Source organism: Sminthopsis crassicaudata, chromosome 2 (genome assembly GCF_048593235.1).
Source record: "Sminthopsis crassicaudata isolate SCR6 chromosome 2, ASM4859323v1, whole genome shotgun sequence".
NCBI classification, from domain to species: Eukaryota; Metazoa; Chordata; class Mammalia; order Dasyuromorphia; family Dasyuridae; genus Sminthopsis; species Sminthopsis crassicaudata.
This window is the reverse complement of record NC_133618.1, coordinates 179,098,817-179,115,821: the sequence shown is the minus strand read 5'-3', so window position 1 is coordinate 179,115,821 and position 17,005 is coordinate 179,098,817. Positions and strand designations below refer to the sequence as shown.

Sequence of the window (17,005 nt, the reverse complement as noted above, 5' to 3'; positions counted from 1 at the left end):
CAAGAAAACAAAAGAATAGAAAATGATGTGGAATGTGCCATTGAAAAAACAACTGACCTGAAAAATAGATCCAGTAGAGATAATTTAAAAAGGTTATTGGACCAGCTGAAAGCCACAATCAGAAAAAGATCCTAGATAGCATATTGCAAGAAATTATCAAGGAAAATGGCCCTGATATTTTAGGACCAGTTGGTGGAATTGAAATTAAAAGAAACCACTGTTCACTTCCTGAAAAGTCCCAAAATAAAAACTCCCAGGAATATAATAGCCAAATTTTAGAATTTCCAGGTAAAGCAGAGAATATTGCAAGAAGAAAGAAACAATTGAAAGATGAAGTCATAGTCAGGATAATGCTAACAAAAGTTAGCAGCTGCTACATTAAAGGATCAGAGGAAATGGAATGTGATATTCTGGAGGACAATCGAGTTAGGATTACAACCAAGAATGTTTCCCATATTCTCTGTAACTTTTATTACTTTTTTTTTTCTTTTTAGTCATATTGGCCAATTTGATAGATGTGAGGTAGTATCTCAGAGCTGTTTTAATTTGCATTTCTCTAATGAAAAGTGATTTAGAACATTTTCTTCATGTAAGTAGAAATAATTTAAATTCTTCATCTGAAAATTGCCTGTTCATATCTTTTGACTATTTATCAGTTAGGGAATGGCCTGTGTTCTCATAAATTTGACTCAGTTCTCTATATATTTGAGAAATAAAATCTTTATCAGAGATAGTCGGTATAAAGATTCTTTCTGAACTTTGTTGTTTCTTCCTGATCTTGATTGTATTGGCTTTGTTTCTACAAAAAAGCTTTTAATATAATCATAATTATTAATTTTGCATTTTGTAATGCTCTTTATTTCTTGTTTAATCATGAATATTCCTCTTTTTCATAGGTCTGACAATTTTGACCTTATTTTGGTATATGGAGTGAGATGTTTGTCAATGCCTAACTTGTGTCCTATTGTTTTCCAGTTTACTGAGTAGTTTTTGTCAAATAGAGAGCTCTTATTCCAAAACTTTGTCACTGAATTTCTAAATTTTGTAGAATGTCTATTTCACTGATTCACCATTCTATTTCTTAACCAGTACCAGATAGTTTTGATGATTATTTCTTTATAATATAGTTTGAAATCCAGGTCATGTTTCTTGGCAATTTTTAATTATCTTTAATTAATTAAAAATTAATTCCCTCAAAATACTTGAACTTTTGTTCTTTCAGATAGTTTTGAGGAGTTTGTTTGATATGGCACTGAATAAGTAAATTAGTTTAGGCAGAATTGTCATTTTTATTACATTGGTCTGTGCTACCTATCCATGAGAGAACTTGATATTTTTCCAATTGTTCAGTTCTGAATTTATTTGTATGAAAAGTATTTTATAATTGTGTTCATATGGTCCCTATGTTTGTCTTGACTTTAAAGCATTTTATGTTGTTTACAGTTATTTTAAATGGAATTTCGCTTTCTATCTCTCATTGCCAAACTTTGTTGGACATATGAAGAAATGTTGAATTATTTGTATGGATTTTTGTTATATCCTGGAACTTTTAAAAAGTTGTTAATTATTTCAAGTAATATTTAAGTAGGTTCTCTATGTATGCCATCATATCATCTACAAATAGTGATAATTTGATTTCCTTACTGTCTATTCTAAGTCTTCTGATATCCTTTTCTTCTCTTATTGCTGTGGCTAACATTTCTGATATTTTAGTGAATAATAGTGATAGCAATAAGGATCCTTTCTTCACCCCTGATTCTATTGGGAAGTCTTCTAACTTTTCTGCATTATAGATGATGCTGGCTAATGGTTTTAGATTGATACCTATCATTTTTAAAGAATACTCCCTTTATTCCTATTTTTGTAGTGTTTTCAATAATTGAACAAAATATTTCCTAAGCTCTTCTTTATTAATGGTGATTGTATCCTTTTTATTTGTTTATTAAATACAATAAACGAGATTGTATGAGGGAATATAGGACTGTAGTGAAGATAGGATGAAAAAGAGAGGTAGATCCTAAGGCCCTGTTATACCAGAAAGATACAGAGATTCTGAAATGGACTATATTTCTTACTTTACCTAGCTCATGGCAACCCCAGTGAAATATGAAATAAAAAAATTTTGGGAAGCTAGAGATGAGTTTGTCTCAATGAAGCCTTTTTCAGGAATAAGTTTGTGAGACATACAGTTATGAACACATTAAAGGAAGAACAGAAAGAAAGAACACATTATAAACAGATTGCAATCATTATCTTTCCATCTCCTATCTCCTTGTTTGATGAGTTTTATAACACAAATATTGAACTTCAATCTTATACCTTAGACCAAGCTAACAGACTTCATGGCTCATAAGGATGATATGAATTTTCTTATTAGTGAGATGTCCACAAGTTTTATACTCACAAGTTTCTTTGCCAAGATTCCACTTCCTGAAAATATTGACAGTGTGTTGACTATGTGAAAGTTAATGGTACTTAGAAATAGAGAACAGGACCTTCTGCTTATGGCAGCTCTTCTGCTCAGGCTGAAATAGAATGGGAGGTCATTTATTCATTAACAAGGAAATGTCACAGCCTTGGTTATGCTTTCTGTGGTATTCTGGGCATTTGTGTATTACAAAGAATAATTTGCTTATGGTGGGGTATAAAAAGGAAGATGTAAGAAATAAAGGCAATTCAAGATGTAAGCTTAAACTTGCCTATCCCATTAATATTTACTTCACTCTTGACTTCACTCAACACTCACACTAATTGCTGGCAGAGGGCACCAGAAGAAGGACAGAGATCAAAGTAGCACATGAACAGAAGGAGATGGGAGTATTGAAATAACATCTTACTAAAAAAGACTTTGGTGGGGGGGAGGTACCTAGGTGCAGTGGATATAGCACCAGCCCTGAAGTCAGGAGGGCCTGAGTTCAAATCTGACCTGAGACACTTAACAGTTCCTAGCTGTGTGACTCCTGGGCAAGTCTCTTAACCCCAGTTGCCTCAGCAAAAAAGAAAAAAAGAAAAAAAAAAGAAAACTCTGAGGCATAAAAGATAAGGAGAAGAGGATTATCACCAAGGGTAAAGAATTTTTTAATAGGAAATTTCTGTATTGCTTGTAAATTTTTAAATTTAATTTAAACACAGAAATCAATTTATACAAGTACTGGAAAGGATAGTTAGAGAAAGACAACTAAAAGACAGCATAAGGATTCTTTAAAACATATGGAACATTGTTGTCCTCGGTTCCCAGGAGAAGGAATCCTAGATTTAGAAAACACAGGAAATAATAAGAAAACATATGAGGCTTCTCTGGGATGTTAAAATCCTTTCTTGGAGGTCCCTAGACCTGAACCTGAAAGCAGGCACCACTCCAGAACTTCTGGCGGCTTCCATGTTTGGCTTGGGATTTGGGACTCTTTTTTAAAAGAGAGAAGACATCTTAGGGTAGTAAAACAGAAGCCCCTTGCCTCCCCCTTTCTCCTTTCCTCTTTCTGGAATTGGTAATGAAGTACTAAAATATAAGAGGAAGAAAACTGGGAGAATGCTCCCAGGACTAATTCAGTATGCCAGGCTTAAATCTGCTTGTAAAAGGTGAAAATAGGAGATTTTTTTGTATGTCTGTGTATTTCTGCTTTACACTCTGTGTTCTGTGTTAAAAGTTAGCAAGCCTGTTAGAAATAAGAATTCTTCCTGTGTGGTGCTGGCTTGGAAAAATATCAGGCTGATTTGCTGGAATTCATTCGGAGTAGTGATTCTTTCAGAATGGCTCAAGGAAAGATCTTTAGAAGTTTCAAACCATCCTGGTGCTCTGTTAGGGCTCCAATCTATGACTCAGAATCCTAAATTCCTTTGCGTCATACTTGGTGTGTGCTGAAAGAAGTGTTTTTCTTCCCTACATTGGGAAATGTAGGAGAATAGATTGGAATACCAGATAATTTTGGGAAAAGGAGCATGCATTTCTAGAAATATGAATCAGCAGGTTTAGCATCTCTGTTTCATGAAAGGAGAGGGAATCTCTCCAATGAAGACAGTTCTGAGGTTGTGATTCATTTGAAATGGAAAATCTGATTATAGAATGTATGAAACTGAACTTACTTTGGATAGGTGAGTGTATTGGTCTTTGATCTTGGTAAGGTAATTTGGGAACTAATTTTGGGCTTTTCGAGATTACAATAGTGCAAAGAAAGAAAAAAAAAAGATTTTCTTTTCTCTTTCTTTTTCTTTCTCTCCCTCTGCTTTTGGCTGACTGCAGCAGCTTCTCAGGAGAGGGGAAGAGAAAGGGAAAATATATTTAATAAATTGAAGATGATTAAAGCAAGTGGAAGAGGATTGGAGAAGCATCAGATCAAAGAGAGAAAGAAATGAGACATATACATAAAAATAAGGGAGAAAGTTTAAGCATGAAGAGATGAGAAGAACAGACTGAAACAGGATTAGAGAGTTTGGGAACTTTTAGGAAAATGGAAAAGCAGTATTATAATACTTTTAAAACTCCTGCAAACAAGGAGCCTGTAACTTTGTTATTAGAAGGTAGGCTTGTGGAACCATGCCAGGAAGAATCATAGTAAAAACCCGTATGAGGCAAAAATGGGTACTTAACTCTTTCTTGGCTTACAAAAGAGAAGAGGTTTGTGTGAACTGGGAAAACAACTAAAAGGTAATTTTGCTTGAATGGAACATCTAGATAGATTTTAGGGAATCTAATAAATTAAAGTACTGGTTAGTTTTAAAATAACTTTTAAATTGGTATGTGTATTAAATTTGAAAACTTAATTGTGTTAGATTTTGTTCTGATTTGATAAGTAATGGGTTCTTTCTGAGATTGTAGAACCCCGATTTGCCTTGTTATCTAGTATCCTAAAAGTTATTAGAATCTAAATTGTAAAACTAATAGGGGATGAAAACTGTTAAAAAATCTGTTGTTATTATCAGCTTTGCTAATTCAGTAAATGTAATTCAGGACAATTGGTTATTATTGTGCATGTGAAATAAGAAAAATAGGCACACTAGTGTTACCGAAACAAAGTGCTAAAATATTGAAATGGGAAGATCCTAAAGGGAATAGTGGCTATTTTCAAGCTTATATATTAGAAAAAATTCAAATAAATCTATGGAGCAGAGACATTCTTGAATAGATGAATTTATGCATATTTAGTCCTTCCAGTTATGTATTGAATCCTTTTTAAAGGTCACTATGAACAATCTTTGTCATTTTGAGGTTTCAATTAGAAGGCACTGTAGCTTCTCCCTGCCACATAGTAGATACTATCCAATGGCTGTCAGACACTCCAGTGTGAGTAGAGCAGTGAACTCTCTCAAAGCAGAAGCTAAATTCTCAATATAAACTATTCTCTGAACAGCTCAAATGAGGACATATTGAATTTTTTTACTAGCCTTTGGAAGTCCCCAGTATTTGTAATAAGGAAAAAATCAGGAAAATGACAAATATTACATGACCTTTGTGTAATAAATAATATCATGGTTACTATGAGTCCCTTTAAGCATGTCTTTCCTTCCCCTATCATGGTGCTTACTTGATGGTCCCTGATAGTTATTGATTTAAAAGACTGTTTCTTTACTATTTCTCTTCAAAAGAAGGGTAAGGATAACCCTAGATTTGCCCGTTATAAAACGTATGAAAAGTCATCCTACAATGTTTTAAAAATTTCATTAGCTGCATTATTTCATCAGTGAGATTAAAATATCCAAATTCCAAAATAATTCATTGTATGGATAGTATTTTATGTAGTAGCAAGGATGTAAACAATGTCAATTTCTTAATATATTATTTAGAGCAAGCCCTACATTCAGGGGTTTTTTAATTACTCTTGAAAAAATTCAGAGGCAAGCCCCTTTTTCATATCTTGGTTGTCTGGTGGACTCTCAAATAATCTGACCACAGAAACTTGAAATAAAAAAAGATTCATCACACATTCTTAATGATTTTCAAAGATTGCTAGATGACATTTATTGGTTTCAATCTATGCTACAGATACCCACACATCAACTTTCCCAGTTATTCTTCATTTTACAAGGCGACCCTTTATTAAATTCTCTTAGAACTACATTTTCAGTGAAAACATGAACTACATCTTGAAGAGAAAAAAATTTATCTGAGGCCCAATAAACAATACTATTTAATGAAAATGTACAGTGTCCCCTACTGAAGCCCTATATCAACCACAGGGAATGCTTGAATAGATTCATCTCTTTTACCAATTTCCTGTCACTCTTACGCCATATACTACAATGATAGCCTATTTACTGAATAAATTAAACAAAGGACATCTCCAGCTCACCAGTTCTTCCTTGTTAATCATACACCAACCATATATAAAATATCAAGTAACTTCTTTAATATCTCAGTTTTAATTCTAGTTACAGTGGTAAAATAGACAATCACAGACTCTATAATAAAGTTACTCACTTTTTGTGAAAAATATCACTGGATATTCCCAAAGATAACAAAGAACATTCTATTGATTCTACACTTACTACATTTACCAATGTCTCTAGTTCAGAAAGCAGAATATCATATAGATAAGAAGTATAAAAAAGTCACACAAACTCATTGCATTTCAGCATAAAAGGCTCAAATTTTAGCAATAATCCTCCTCCTTAAAGATGTTACAGAACCCCTCAACATTCCTCAGGACAGTAAGTACATGATGTATGTCTGTTGTCACTATTTAAAAGGATTCTGAGAATAGTAGTCTATGCCTTTGTCCTTTTGAACATGATTAATAACTAAATGTGCTCTTGCTATAGACAATATAGAATTTGGATTTTTTCATATTCCTAAAACTTGAGGCTTTGGCTATTATTTGTGTAATGTTGAAATTAAAATCGTCTACTCAGATATCAAGATAAGCTGTGGACTTTCTAAAATGAATCTCTTATTGTTATCATTATAATATTATAATCAATACTTATTTAGAATATGAAATCTTCGAGAACTAAACTCACTTGAACCTTTGATTAATGAAACTTTTTTGATACTGTAACTGATATTATTTGGAGTTTTCAATTCAGATATGATTGATGCATCATCAATGCAGTAATCCATCATCTGAGAGAAATATGCCACAAGTTACTCAGGAATAAGATTCTGAACTGTTACAGGTAGAGATTTGTATATAGAGTTGGGAGAACAATCTTGACCTCTGCTTAAGCTGGGATCCTTCGAATTCAGTTTCTCCACTATATTCCTTTGAATAGGAACTCACCTAATTACTCCTGAGTCTGGCTATGAGATGGAATTGTTACTGCATGATTGGTTGTTTTTATGCTATTATAATCATGCCCTTGCTTTTTTGTCTTATAACAAATTTCTATATTCAGAGTAAGTGGTCAATAGAAGGTGTGGGTACAGTTCAAGTATGTCAGACCTTGTAGTTTTCAATCTGAAAATGTGTTCATTATATTGTAAAAATAAATATGAGAATATTTGACTCAGCAACCTATTTATTGCTAGATGCAATTGTCTATATGAAATAAGGTCCCTAAAATTTTCAAAATAATGCAAAAATAATTTATAAAACTCTTTTATTCATGTAACAGCAGACACGTATTCTTCCTTGACTTTTGCTACAAAGTTACAAACAGGTGAGGCTGTCAAAATATTATCTCTTCTTGGTATTTGACTTTATAAGTATTCTTAAACAGATAAAAATAGACAATGCCCCTGCCTGTGCTAGTAAAGATTTAATGAATTTTGTTCTATTTATCATATGTAATTGATTACCAGAATTACATATAATCCCATTGGTCAAGCTTTTGTAGCGTTGTAATAAGGACAGAAAAATCATGCTTGATAAACAAAAAGAGGGAATATACATTACTAGCCCATAAATAAAAATATCAAAAATATTATATATTTTAAACTTTTTGACAATGGATAAAGACGGTCGTACCTCAGCAGAAAAACACTATTTAGAAGAAAAAGGCTGGCATCCGAGATAAAGTGGAAAGATCTATTAACAGGAAAAAGGGAAGGTGCCAATCCATTATTAAAATGGGGAAGAGGTTTGCTTGTGTCTTTCCAAAATCGTATGCACAGTTGGTTGGATATCTGACAAAAATGTCAAAGCATGTACCACGAATGACTGCCTAACTTCAGAATATGAAACTTCAAGGAAAATGAAGAACACTGAATCATGTAGCATGGAAGGTGGAGATCCCTACATGGGGATAAATAAAGGCTCTGTTGCAGTGAACAAGTAAACTTGTCATGGCTCAAAGATATTTCCAAAAATCTGAACTCATGTTCCTTGCAAGGGTGGTTGTTTTATCTCACCCCAATATGCAGGAGGAATGGAGAAATGTATTGAATTTATTTTCTTTTTCCTTCTGAGTTATGACCTATGACATATATAGAAAACATAAATGCTGTATAGCACTCCAAAAGCTTTCCTTGTGGTTAATTATGATGATGATTGTGAAAATGTGAAAAAATTACCTCAACCTAATCTTAGGAAACACTGAATATCAATGGAATGTTATGTGTGAAAATTGTGTACTTAATATATTGATGTAACTGCTAGATATCTTGATTGTAGAGCAGCAACCTTCCTTTGTAATATTTAAATTTGTTAGAATAATCATTACTATTCTTATATATTGAATATAATATGTAATTGAATATATATGTATATATTGGAAAATGTGTTATAATTATCAATATTCATTTATCTATTACTGTTAATATATAATTCTAATGTATAATTTAATGTAAAGTTCCTCAATATATCATGGGAAAAGACACATGCATGACTCTTCGGAGCTTGACATGATTCTAATGTTACTTTAGATATGAACACTTTACATGTAATCACTTCCTAGTATTGAAAATGTGCCCATGTCTAGAATTGATCCAGAAGGGGTGGCACATTCTATAACAGATTTTTCACAGATTTAATTTCTTTAAAATAGATTTCTTACACTCTTTCGTGCTATACCATACATATTATTTTTATTTTTATTTTTTTTTTTTAGGATAAAATAATGACTATCCTGTTGAAACCAATAAATTAAGAAGGGCCAGATGTGGAGAGCCAGCTGTACATCCTATGTAAGACTGAAGCAAGACTGCTTGGATGACTTTAGGAGACTTGGCAAGGCCAGTTTCCCAGCAGAGCACCCTCTATTTTTGTCTATTAGAATCCCCATATTACTTTAAAACACCACTTAAGTATAACCATTCACATGAGGCCTTTCCTGGTCATCTGGTACTTGATAATCAATTATCTTGCCTGTCTTCTACTTCCCCACCCCACCACTGCCCAACCTAAACTCTATCCTTTCCCCATCTTTATTATGCCCTTGCTTTGGACTGATTTTCTATTTTTAATCCTAGGCTCTGACATTCCATTAGTATAGGAAATCCCTGGTAAGGAAATTGTCTCAGCTTTTTGAAATAAGTAATTGCTGCACTCATATTCTTAAAGTGTTCTTTCCTTCTAGTATCTTCTCTAAGTTAATTGCTTATATCTTGTTTTATTTATTCACATATTGTCTATAGAGGAGGCCCTGGTATATTTGTTTAGTTTTTATCCTCCCGTGGAATAAAGAAATCTGTGTGCTTATGACCAGTATTCTCTTATTTTATCATTTTATTTTATTTTTCAGAGTTAACTATTTTTGCAACAATTTGCATGAGTTCTTTGGTATTCTTAGGGTTAACTGATTGTAACCCCTCTGTCATTCTTTTGTTTATTTATATTTAATACATATTGCTTCATGAATCATATTGGGAGAGAAAAATCAGAGCAAAAGAAAAAAAAACAATGGGAGAAATTAAAAAACAAAAAAAACGAATAAACATAGTATGTGTTGATCTACATTCAGTCTTCTTAGATCTTTTTCTGGATGTAGATGGCATTTTCTATCCAAAGTCTATTGGGATTGCTTCAGATTAGTGAACTGTTTAGAAGAACCAAGCCTTTTATAATTGATCATGGCACATTCTTGATATTATTATACAATGTATTTATTTCTGGTTCTGCTCATTTAGTTCAGCATCAATTTATGTAAATCCTTTTAGGCCTTTCTGCAATCAGCTTGTTCATCATTTTTTATAGAACTAGAATATTCCATTACCTTCATGTAGCACAGCTTGTTCAACCATTCCCTAACTGAAGGGAATCCACTTCTTTTTCAATTCTTTGTTATCACAAAAAGAGCTGCTACAAACATTTTTGTACCTGTGGGTCCTTTTCCCTCTTTTATGATTTCATTTTTGTGATTATATGATTTCATATATTTTATGATATAGACTCAGTAATGGCACTGCTAGGTCAAAGAATGCCAAGATACCTTGACTGCATAGTTTTTAAGAAACTCCAGGTACCATGAGTGCTCCTGCACCCTTCCAACCTTCATTACCTGATGCCAAGTGTCAATGCTATATGTCTTCCCCAAGGAACATGATTAGAAATTGAATTATTTTCTGGCACTATATGACTTAGGGGAGGTCTCATCCAAAGTCAGGAAGTCAACAAGCAATTATTAGATAACTACCATGCACCAGACACTGTTCTAATCCATTGGAATATCAATACAAACAGCCAAAAAAGAAAGTCCTTGATCTCAAGAAACTGACATTTTGAAAGAGGGAAATTCCTGAAAGCTCAAAATGGGGCAGCAGATGGTAGTGGGAGTTTATACCCTGGCTGTGGCATAGTACAGAATATCTGCAGAATTAGAAGAGAAATCTGCAATGATAGCTGATTGGCTCCAAGAATGAATACTAGACTTGATATCATAAATACCTGAGTTTGAATTCTGCTGTAGACACTTATTGGGCAAGTAATTTGATATCTCTAAGCTTCAGAGTTCTTAGCTGTAAAATGGGGATAGATAATGTTAACACCTTCATCACAAGCTGTTTATAAAACTTCTGTATTAATTAATTAAAAGTTCTGTATTAATGCTTATTGTTATAATCATAATGTCATTATCATTGATGCTATTACTACATTATAAAAACATTTGAGGTTGATTTAATAAAGGGGCTACCCAATAAAGGTAGGAAAGCTCCACACATTTCACTGCAATGCATTTTTTTGTCCCTTATATAAAGATATTAAATACTTTGAAATGCAATTTAAATGGCTTATGTGGCAAGAGGCTGTGGTAATAAAATACAAAACATGATGTTATAGGATTTATAGATGTGTATCTATAGATGAACCAAAATTTTTCATAGACTTTCTGACACAATTTTAAATTGTCAGCCATTGTACTAAAGAAAAAATAATTAAAAAATCTTCACAAAAGAAACCAACAAAGAGGAAATAGAGTAGAAAGAAGACTGGATTTTAGAATATTTGTTTCTCCACTAATCTGCTCTCTCTAATATATCTGAATTTTAGTGCCTTCAATTATGAATGATTAGCTCAGATTTTACATAGAGAGTCTTGGATCTAAATGAGACAGACACTATTAAATTTAACTCTCATTTTACAGATAAGGAAAATGACATTCAGACTGGAGAAATAGTTAGCAAGAGTTTGCTGAGGTTGAGGTTGCCAATACATGAGACTGTCTGCTGACTGTAAGTCCAGGACTGTTCTCATGTTTATCATCAAGAAATATTTGATGGAGAACAGTTTAATGAATTTGCTATTCACAACTATAGAGCCATGCCCACTCACTCAAATGTAAGTTTCTTGGAAACAGAGTTGATGAAATTAACAAAGAAAAACATTTCAAATGAGATTATATGTGAATCCAAAACTTTCAGCCATTTATAATTTCTTTATTTTTTAAATAAAATTATAGTATTTTTAAAAACTACATGAAAAACATTTTAACATTTCTAAATTTTGAGTTTTAAATTCTTTGTTTCTGTTGTTCACTCACCACCCCTCTCTCTGATGGTAATATGTAAACAAATATATAAAATATTTTCATAATTGTCAAGTTGTATACAACAACACAAACTACAAAAAGAAGGAACAGCATGAAAAAAAAGTTTTAAAAGTGAAAGATTTATGCTTCAATTTGAATTCAGGTTTTTTTGTTTCATTCTCAGTAAGTGGACATCAATTTTTAAAAATCATGAGTCTTAGGAAATTCTTTGCTGAGAATAGTTGTTCACAATTGATCATCATATAATATTCTTGTTACAGTATACAATGTTCTCTTGGTTATGTTTATTTTGCTTTGCATCATTTAATGTAAGTCTTTACAGATTTTAAAAATCTTCTTGCTTATCATTTCTTATAACATGACATTTTATTATAGTCATATACAATATTGTTCAGCCATTCCCTAACTGATGATTGTCTAGTTCTTTGCCATGTGAAAAACAGCTGCTATAAATATTTTTGTATGAATAGATTCTTTCCCATTTTTTGATGTCTTTGGGATACAGACCTAATAGTAATATTGCTAGGTCAAAGAATATTCACAGTTTTATAGGCCTATGGGCATAGTTCCAAATTGCTCTGCAGAAGGTTGAATTAAATCACAATTCTACCAAGAGTAAATGACTGTCTGAATTTTCCTCACATCTTCTTCATTTATTAATTTCTCTTTCTATATTATTAGTAAATATGATAAATAGGAAGTTTTTCCTTATTGCTATTTTAATTTCTATCTCCAATCAATTAGGAATTTAGAATATTATCATATGAGTATATGCAGCTTTGATTTCTTTCTTTAAAAAATTCCTGTTATATTTCTGACCATTTTTTTTAAAATGGGGAATGAATTCTTCTTATATATTTGATATACTCCTCTATTCTATTTGAGAAATGAAGCTTTTAAGGCACTTAGATGGCACAGTAGTTGGAGCACCAGCCTTGAAGTCAGAAGGACCTGAATTCAAATTTAGCCTCAGACATTTAATATTTCTCAGCTGTGTGATCCTGGGCAAATCACTTAACCTCACTTGCCTTTCCAAAAAAAAAAAATCAAACAGAAAGCCCTCCCCCCCAAAAAAAAATAGAAATGAGGATTTTATCTGAGAAACTTGCTGTAAATATTTCTCATAACATTCTACCTTCCTTTTTATCTTGGCTATATTGATTTTGTTTGTGCAAAAACTTCTAATACGATATGATCAAAATTATTTGCTTTGCATCTTATGATGATCTCTATTTCTTGTTCAGTCAATAATTCTTATGCATGTGGAAGGTAAATGGTTTTCTTTTGCTTTCTTAATTTGGTTTGGGTATCATTCTTTATATCTAAATCATTTACTAATTGTAATTTCTTCTTAGTAGATAGTATAATATTCTGTTCTATAAATAGTTTCTTTCACACTAGACCAATTTTCATAGTATTTTTTGCCAAATACTAGGTTATTGTCCCAAGAGCTTAAATCTTTAGTTTCCTAAGATTACTTTTGTTTATGTGTGCCTAATCTTTTTCAATGATCCACCACTTTATTTCTTAATATGTTTTGATAATTGCCACTTGATAATACAGATTAAGATATGAGGTGGCTAGGCATCTTCCTTTGAATATAATTTTTTTTTCATTTATTTTCTTTATATTTTTTACTTTTTTCTTATAGATCTATATCATTATTATTTTTCTAGTCCTATAATGTGATTTTTGTTAGTTTGAGTCATATTTCATTTAATAAGTAAATTAATTTAGGAAGAGTTTTCATTTTTATTATATTGGCTTGGTCTAAACAGAGACTCTCCTTGAAGCCAAAACATTCAATGTGGTCCTTTTCATGCCAATTCATTTGTGTCCAGAGGGTGGGAAAAGAGCCCACATGACTTGGACTCTTTTCTGGTTACATAATATGTTTATAATTTCAGTGTGAACAGTAACACTTCCTTTTAAAAATATCAATGTTCATTCCCTATTGGGTAAGACACTAGGCATAAATATTTACAAGGGCATCCCAGTGTTTTCAGAAGTTTCCTTCTGTCACATTCGAGTGTATAGGAGCTGAATTGGATTAATTCAAGGACAGCAAAGTATTCTGACCTCACTTGTCTTATATCCTCCTAGTCTCTCCTGAGCTGGTTTTCCCTTAGTGTTCCTATCATTCTCAGGGTCCAGTCAACAGTCATCATGAGGAACTTCCACCTGATTTTTATGTTGCTCTTTGTGATCATCTACTGTACTGGCATCGGTAAGGAGTTGAATGAACTATATAAAGAGATAGTATTATGGATATGGAGGATAAGTTAATAAGGGTCCTCATCGATTGTCTGCATTAAGTGACCTTTGGACTAATGTTGGGACCTCTCAACATTATGGAAGATTAAGGGAAAAGCTTTACTCTCTTAGTTTAAGGAGCTCATTATTAGTACAAATTTAGATAGACAATGCTGCATTTATGGTCATTAGGAGGGAGGGCTAGGAAGGGAGGGGAGTGGGAGATCTTGAACTGAGAGATTTTATGCATTTAAAGAATTCTTCAAAAGCACAATGTAGGACACCTTGGAGTACATATAATATGTTTTCAGAATCACACCAGATTTGTAGAATCCTATTTTGAAGGGGTCTGAGAAGTGAACTAGTAAAGTCCCTACCCCTTTTTATAGATAGGAAAACTGAAGTCACAGACTTGTCCAAAGCTACAGAAGTGTGAGTGGCAGAGCTTGGAACAAAACTCAGAGGTTATGCATCCAAATGGAGGAACAAGGTTCACACTTTTTTTTTTCTGTTATATCATGACGTACTCCATCAGTTTTAGATATAGATCCCTATTACTGTGTACAATTCTTGATATATTATAGATATTTAAGAAATACTTTGTCATTGAACAATTTGTAATACCCCTTGTTCCCTTTATCTCATGGTCTAAATAGGTTTTTATCTATTCCTTTATTCCCTCATTCCTGGCTAGAGCTACTAGGAACATATTTATACCAAATATTATTCTGTCTCCCAAATTGAAAATTGTCCCACTGCTTCACTTTCATGTCTCTACAAACCAATTTTTTGTACTGATAACATTATCATTAGGTTGTTTATAAAAGGACTTTGAGATGTACCAGGTTGTACTTAAAGAGTACATTCTATGTTAGGAGTCAGAATATCTGGGTTCAGATCCTGGTTATAGTTTTTAATGCTTATGTGAATCTAAGAAAATATTTTTTCTCATGAGACTCAATTTCCTTATGTGTAAAATTAAAGGGAATAGATTTGCTAATTGCTAAGGTCCCTGATTCAAATTCTCTGGTTTTCTTTCCTCTGAATAAAATAGGTAAAAAGGAAAAACATTAGTGACAAAGGAACTTTTGGATTTTATCAACCAGGAATCTGAGCCTGTTTTGACACTTGTATTTGGCAGTGATAGATAGCTAGCATTTAAGTAGCACTTTAAGTTTTTCTTCCTTTTCTTCCCTTCTCCCCCTTGTTTTGTGAGGCAATTATGGTTAAGTAAATTGTCCGGGATTGAAGTCTAAATAAGAGTCAAATGACTGAAGCCAAATTTGAACGTGGGTCTTCCTGACTCCAGGGCCAGGACTTTATTTATCCTTGGTGCCACCTAGCAATCTCTGCTTTAATTTTTTTAAAAGTGTTTTTCTACTTGTTAGTGTCATTTTACAAATGAGGAAACTAAGGTAATATAAGATTAAGTGACTTATCCAAGGTAACACATCTCAAACATTTCTCTGAGGTCAGGTAGGAACTCTGGCATTCTTGATTAAATTTCTAAGAATCAAATTAAAATATAAATTCTCTTATCTATGATTCAGATTATAATAGAATATCTCTTTTTCTATGGGTTTTTAAAGAAAGAATTTAAAACATCTTTTTCTTTTTTCAACAGGGGATGGTGACTTTCATGACAGTAAGAAATGTCGAAAGAGAATGGGCATATGCACAATAAAAAAGTGCCTGGTGCCGAAGATGGATATGGGTAGCTGTAGTCTTGGGCTTAGACATTGTTGTTCACAATTTGAATATATTAATTAAGCAAAGAGAGCTTAAAAATAAAGATAAGATATATTTAAAGAAAATATGAACAGAAAATCTCATGAATGAGGCTTTGGGATATGGAAGGGTTAAAGTATAGAAGATGGAAGAAGTTAAAATGTATGATTTATTTATTTTCCTTTTAATAAAAACATCTCAATCGACAAGTATATGTTATAAAGCAAAATGATTCCTGCATTTTTATTTATTTGAAAGTCTAAGAAGTCTGCATCATAAAATAATAATAAGGAATATGTATATATATTTACATTTATATATACACATACATGCACACACACATATTATATTTCTTTGTATAAAGGAGAGAAAAGGCTACATAAGAGTAGCCATATTGAAGAACTAGGTTCAGATTGCACCTCTTACATGCAGCTGTGTGAACCTGCAATAAGTTACCATGTTTTCTGTCTTTGGAAAAATTATTTAAGATTTTAAGGTGAAAATAAAGTTCTGATCTGCATTGGTATAAGCAGTTTCCCCACCTAGAAGTTCCCTATACTGACAAAAACATAAATTCACTTCCTTTCACTATTTTATTCAGCAATCATTGAGAGTTAGTTTTACTGTCTAATGACAGATTACAGTTCCTCTACAAATAGCTATATGGTCTTTAAGGGTTACTTTAGACCCATTAATTAACCTTTTCTTATCTAATCCTTTAGCAGGATTCTCCTAATTCTAAACTAGATTGATACATAGTAGCACACAAACAATCTATAACAAAGCATCTATTCAAAATCTCCCTAGTTTGGTGTTCCCTATAATTCATGCAGACCCACCTCAATTTCTTACAACAAACTTCCAATATAATTCTATCCTCTCCTTCCACTGTATCCTTTGGAATGTCTGCTCCATAGGCAATAATTTTTCTAATTTCTTAAATCTATTTGTCTCATAGTTATTCAGTCTTTCACCAATTAAAGTAACCTGGCAGTCTGTAAATGATGTGACATCCCAGACCATGGGTTTCAGTATTACCTGAATCTTATTTCTCTTGCCTCATTGTTCCTCAGTACTTAGAATGATCCTTGCTACTTATTCCAAGTTCTTTCTCTACTTCTTTCAGGAATCTCTGTATTTCAGAGGTTCAAGATATTCATCTCTA

General features: G+C 32.5%; 1 long non-coding RNA gene across 1 annotated transcript; it reads left to right on the top strand.

Moving 5' to 3' along the window:
• The first annotated feature begins 13,844 nt into the window (after nt 1-13,844).
• LOC141555234 (uncharacterized) lies at nt 13,845-16,069 on the top strand. Its single transcript, XR_012486108.1, has 2 exons — nt 13,845-14,086; nt 15,737-16,069. It is a non-coding gene; the product is annotated as an uncharacterized LOC141555234 (long non-coding RNA).
• Nucleotides 16,070-17,005: the final 936 nt, after the last annotated feature.